Below are 6,026 nucleotides of genomic sequence, written 5' to 3'. Positions count from 1 at the left end.
TTTTACCTCGATATTTAATCATGTCATGTAAAAATCTGTTTGTATTCTCAAAACAGTGTCGGCCCATAAGTTTTCACATGCAATACAGCAATTAATACTCCCTTGTTGTAACCCGTGTTAGGTGGTATAAACCTACACATGTTATTTGTCATCATTCACTTGATGGTCAGTTAATGAATTTATAACAGGTATAATTAGTGGTAACACACTTAGATTACCCGACAAAGGTTCCCATTTGGCATTTCTTGTGTCTGGAGTAAATATTCAACATTATAAACATCGATCAAAGGATTAACCGATAACACGCTGATTGATTAATTACTTTTATCTTACACAGCGGATTTGTCAAAAGGTAGTGTTTATGTAAGTAGATTTACTAATCTATACTGAATACACTCTGCCGTGTCGGTGTCTGCGTAAAAACAACGTCCTTCTTTCAAAGGATTAACCGGCAATACATTGATTGATTGCCCATTATTGGCTAACTAAATTACTGTTTTTAATGAAAGGCGGACATTATGCAATTAGTTGCCAGGTGTGCTATCTTGGGTGACCAATGAGACTATACACCAATACCTGAAAAGATTTATCACTTTTTCGTATATTAAACTGTTAAAGGACACATCATTTGGAACAGTTTTGTGGATATTGATGGATACATTCCTCAAACAAGGTAATGGCCTGATATTGTTCCTATAACTTTAATCTGTTTTAATTTTAATATTTGCATTTTGTTTTTTATTCATTTGTCGTAGCATTCAACAGAATCATTGTTTTCACCGTGAAGTGTAATGAGACAGACAACATACGCTAGGGTGTGTGTGCGAATTATGATTCACATTGGCAAACTATAAAATGTCTAGATATTACAGTTCTGTTATAAATTCACTATAAGTATCAGCAGATCGTCAGCTTGTTATTTAGTTTCAAAATGCATAAAAGTATGATAATAAACTAATTAGGATTATAAGACCAAATATAAAGACGCACATTGACTAGTATCTACATACTGGTGAGTGGACATTAACCATGTGAATGTAGCAAGAAATGTATCGCGCAGTATTGTGACTTCGACCCCCACCTCGCTTCCGTGGAAGAAATCGTTATGTTATAAGTTGTGTCATGCAAAATCCTTTTGGTTATGATTCCAATACATATTTAATTACGAGTAGAAAGAAGTTTTGATTTGCTAACTTGATGAAAACAAACTATAATCTCATTAATTCTAACAGACTTTACGATTTTCAAAAAATGGCGGCGCCCTGTCGGGAACATCCGCCAGTCTATGGATAAATGCTATTTAGGTTTGTTTTCACCGAGTTACAAAATCAAAACTACTTTCTACTGGTAGTAAAATATGTATTTTATTGATGGCCAATAGGATTTTGCATGACATAGTGTATAACATAACAATTTCTCTCCTGGCAGCGAGGTGGGTGTCAATATAATACTACTTACAATATTATTGTTACTTCGACCACAACCTCACTTCCGAGGAAGAAATCGTTATGTTACAAGTTGTGTTATGGAAAATCTTTATGGTCATCACTCATATACATATTTTACTATAACTAGTAAGTAGTTTTGATTCTTTAACTTCCGTGAAGCGATCTGAACACAAGTAAGATATCGTTTCAGGCTTCCACAACGCTCGCTTCGCACTCACAAACATAACCCATTTAGCACGAACTGCGGGGTCCTGTGGAAATCTGTGCATGGTGACACCATCACCCGACCCCTAGGGGCAATTGACGACAAAGCAACGATTCGGCATGTCGTCGTTCATGTCGAGAAATCAACAAAATGATGAGCGTGCTACACACTTTCTATACAACTACTAGTAACTGAAAATCGTTCCTCATATGACGTCACTGCAGTGCTCTGACGACAGAGTTACGTAACCTGTCTGTGGTTTCGTTCGCGGGCGAGAGGGAAGCAGGCGACTTTTTGGCCACTTTTAATCGCTCGGTATTAATTAACCACAAGTTTTTAAAGAATAAATTTGGTGTTCCGCATAAGACTAACCACAAATCTTTCATATGTAATGGTTAAAAGAGTAACAAAAAACAAAGTTTAGTGGTTCTTTAAGTTTATACACCTTAAGTGAGGTGAGGTGAAATTGGGTTTAACGTCGTGCTTGAGAAGATTTCACTCATATGACGACGTGCATGCGTGTGTATGTGTATGTGCAGCTGCTTGTACTAGCCCACACTGAAGCTGGTTTTATAGTGCTAGCCAACTGAGATACCATTCCGCAGTGAAGCATGAATACCCCTCTTAGACACATTATACTGACTCCGAGCCGACCAGCCCTTGTTGTACCCATTAATGCCGAGCAGGGACCAACAAGTACCATATTTTAACGTCTTTTGGTATGACGCCGTCGGGGATCGAACCCGCGACCTTCTGTGGGCGGACGCTCTAACCACTACACCACGGAGGCGGTCTTATACACCTTAAGTAAGAACTGACCAATATCACAGACAACACTACCTTTATCTGATGCCATCATATTTATAAAAGACTGCTGTGATACTGATGTTAAATATATGTGCCCAGTTTTTTTGTACTGCTAGTCCATAAATACAACATTTAAATCTTGCGATGGCAGACCTAATACAAATAGGAAAATCTGATGATAAATACAATTCAACATTTAATAATGATCATTTAAACTGCTTATAGTATTTTGTCTTGATAAAACACTCAATTCTGAGACCCACTTTTGATGGAGCTTATCAAACAGCTTATCATAACACAATATTGGAACAACTGTGGCATCAAATATCTTAAACACGTCCTTATATGATAAACTGCCAAATTTCCTTGAATAAGTATATAAATAGCTAATAATGCTTTATTTGCCTGTGCTGCAAGAGAATCCTGTGCCTTACTCCAGCAAAGTTTGGGTGTGACAACAAGACCAAGGTATTGTATGACGAAGCAACATCTAATGGATCTCCCTTGAAATACCATCTTTCATATTTCCTCAAGGGACCACCATTACGGAAAACCATTACCTTTGTCTTACTCAGATTAACTTTCATACCCGTACAGTCACAAAAATGCTCCAGAGCATAGATCTTTTTTGGCAACTGTAGACATGAATCAGCCATAGATGACACATCATCAGCAAACACGAAAACAAACATATTACCAAAGGTAGGAGATAAATATACACCTCTGCCACTACTCTCCTTTATAAAGTCTATCAGCTTATTTATGAAAATGATAAACATTTGTGGGCTTAAAATGCATCCTTGTCTTGTTCCAGTATTACAACTAAAATAATTTGATAAACCGTTTGTAGGTCGCACACAAGCTATCAAGTTGATACTATGATCTTCATAAAATTACCACCCGCACCTACTGCCCGCAGAGTACTCAGCAAAACATCATTAATTTGTTAATTGAATCAAAAGCCTTTGAAAAATCTATAAATAAACAATAAAGTACATGCTTACGAACGACAGAATGCAAACAGAATACGCTATCAGTTGAACGATCCGCTCTGAAGCCAAACTGTGCTTCGTCAATAACACCATGTTCAACACACCAACCCTGAAGCCTAGAGTTCAGAGTAAAACAAAAAACCTTGCATACTGTATCGAGTAAAGAAATTCCTCGATAATTATCAGGAGAATGCCTATCCCCAGACTTAAACAAGGGACATATAATACTCTTACCCCATTCTTTGGGGAAATTGCCACTTTCAAATATCTTATTGAACAATAAAACTAATACAGATGAAATATAATTCTTAGTTTTAGATTTAGATTCTTGGTCTTTGTGTAGTTTATATTTTCTATAAGAATGAATATATTGGCTTGTGGATTTTGAGAAAGATTCACTGTTATAAAATCGATTAACTGTCATGCAATTCACCTTCAAACCCTTCATGCATCATGGATGCGCCCTGTTTTCATCAGCTCATGAAGGACAACAAATTGTCTGACGGTATCTATAAATTAATAAATCAATTTAAAAACTCAATTTAATGCCATCTGCGGCCATGAAGCGACCTGCAGTTCACGGACACCTTTCCAAGTTCCACTATCTACATACATTAATATAGCACAGGTTCTCACTAAACTCCCTTCTTGCCATCCATGTTTGATCATATAAACCCTACACTCGTGTATTTGTCGTCATTCACTTGCTCATTCATTGGGTTTATTACAAGTATTATTTAGTGGTGACAGCACTCGGAATACCTCGACTCGAGTTCATTAATGACTCTGAGGGTGTCACGTGTGCTATCTCAATGGACCAGTGGGACCTGACACCAATGTGAAACAACTGGCACTCTCATTAAGAGAGACGAACGCGTGTTATAACATCCTGAAATATCCTGTTATATATTTTTAACACTGCATTGCTACAAAGAACAAGTTTCTCTGTACGGCATTAGGTGTTTGGGATACTTTTCCTATATGTGGATATTGACGGATATATTCCTCGAGCAAGGTAACCACCATTTACTATACTTATAGCCTTTTTAGATGTAATCAAAATATTAATTTTGAATAATAGCTATCAGTTATTATAAACTGTCATTGTATTGAACATATTTAGTAAAACTTAAAACTTAAATACCTCAATATTGGGATGTATGATTTCTGATAAAATACACTTTCATTCGATCATTACACTCAGTTTTATTAAAGTAATTCATTGGATATTTTGTACCGAACCCCATGTATGTCATTACTTTGGTCACCAGTGAAACATACTAGCTAATGGTGTGTACGTAGTTATAAATGGAACAGGTGCATCTGTAAGGGTGGAAATAATTTAATAGTACTTTTACACTGTACCTTTTAAAAAAACAAGAGCTAAATGAGCACATTATTGAAAAGATCCCGTAAAAAAGATGAATGATAACAAATATGTGTGAGAAAATCTACGCAGTCCAGCACATTTGGTCACCACTCGTCGCTTTCCGTAAACTCTAAAAAGAATAGTCCCCTCAGTCGTCACCACTCGCCGCTTTCCGTAAACGCTAAAAAGACTAGTCCCCCTAATCGCCAGCACAGAGACTCTGGGTATGTGGGTTCGAATCCCGGAAAAGCCAACAAAAGTACTAGAATCTGTACTTTACTAGGAAAGTGTAATCCCAAATACATGTATAACATATGTTACATTTGACCACTTTCTAAATGACATTGTGTAATCCTTCTTTTTAATGGAGGTTTACTCCATTAAAAGAAATGAATTAAAACAAACAAACAAACAAACAAAAACAGCAATACGATATACAAGTGCTTCGATGATATGAAGTACTACTAGAATCACACAGAGTTATCGTTCTTATTTGAAGTGTAGTTCTGATGTTCATGCGCCAATATGAAATCTCCCAGAGGGGCACGAGTCGCTATTCGGCTTGTCCCGGAATAACACGAGTTGTTCACGAATGTGAAAAGACCATTCGTAACTACTCGTCCCTTTCCGTAACCTGAAAGTAGACTCGTACCCCTCTCGTAGCAATGTCCGGGAGAAATATTCCTCCAGCCAATCAGAATGCGCGTATGTAGAGAAGAAATTGGGTTAAAATAGGTCTTAGAAATATTTTTCATTTGGGTTTGCATAATATTTTCCCAGACACTTCAAGTAAATTCTAATTAATGCATAGTCCTCCTGGTTTTCCTGATTTTTTATAACAAGAATATATTAACATTATGGCGTAGGAAAGTATTTAAGCATGTTAAACATACCCTTTGAGGTTATTTCCTTGGCGTGGATGCCATGTGTGTTTTCCAAGTAAACTAGAGCTACATGCCTTTGAAAATAGTTCGGCGACTAAACTATTTCTTTCTCTCTGCGCCTTTGCGCTGAGACAGAGCCACGTTCAATAAAATGGCTACGAGAGGGGTACGAGTCTACTTTCAGGTTACGGAAAGAGACGATTAGTTACGAATAGTAAAAAGACTAGTCCCCCTCATTCGTCACCACTCGTCGCTTTCCGTCACCTGCAAAGTTCGGGGATCTTAAACGTAACGTGAGGAACGTCTACTCCCATACACTAA

This window comes from Haliotis rubra, unplaced genomic scaffold, assembly GCF_003918875.1.
Source record: "Haliotis rubra isolate DU_JTF1 unplaced genomic scaffold, ASM391887v1 Scf1254, whole genome shotgun sequence".
In the NCBI taxonomy this organism is placed as follows: domain Eukaryota; kingdom Metazoa; phylum Mollusca; class Gastropoda; order Lepetellida; family Haliotidae; genus Haliotis; species Haliotis rubra.
The sequence above is the reverse complement of the archived record's forward strand: the minus strand, read 5'-3'. Positions refer to the sequence as shown.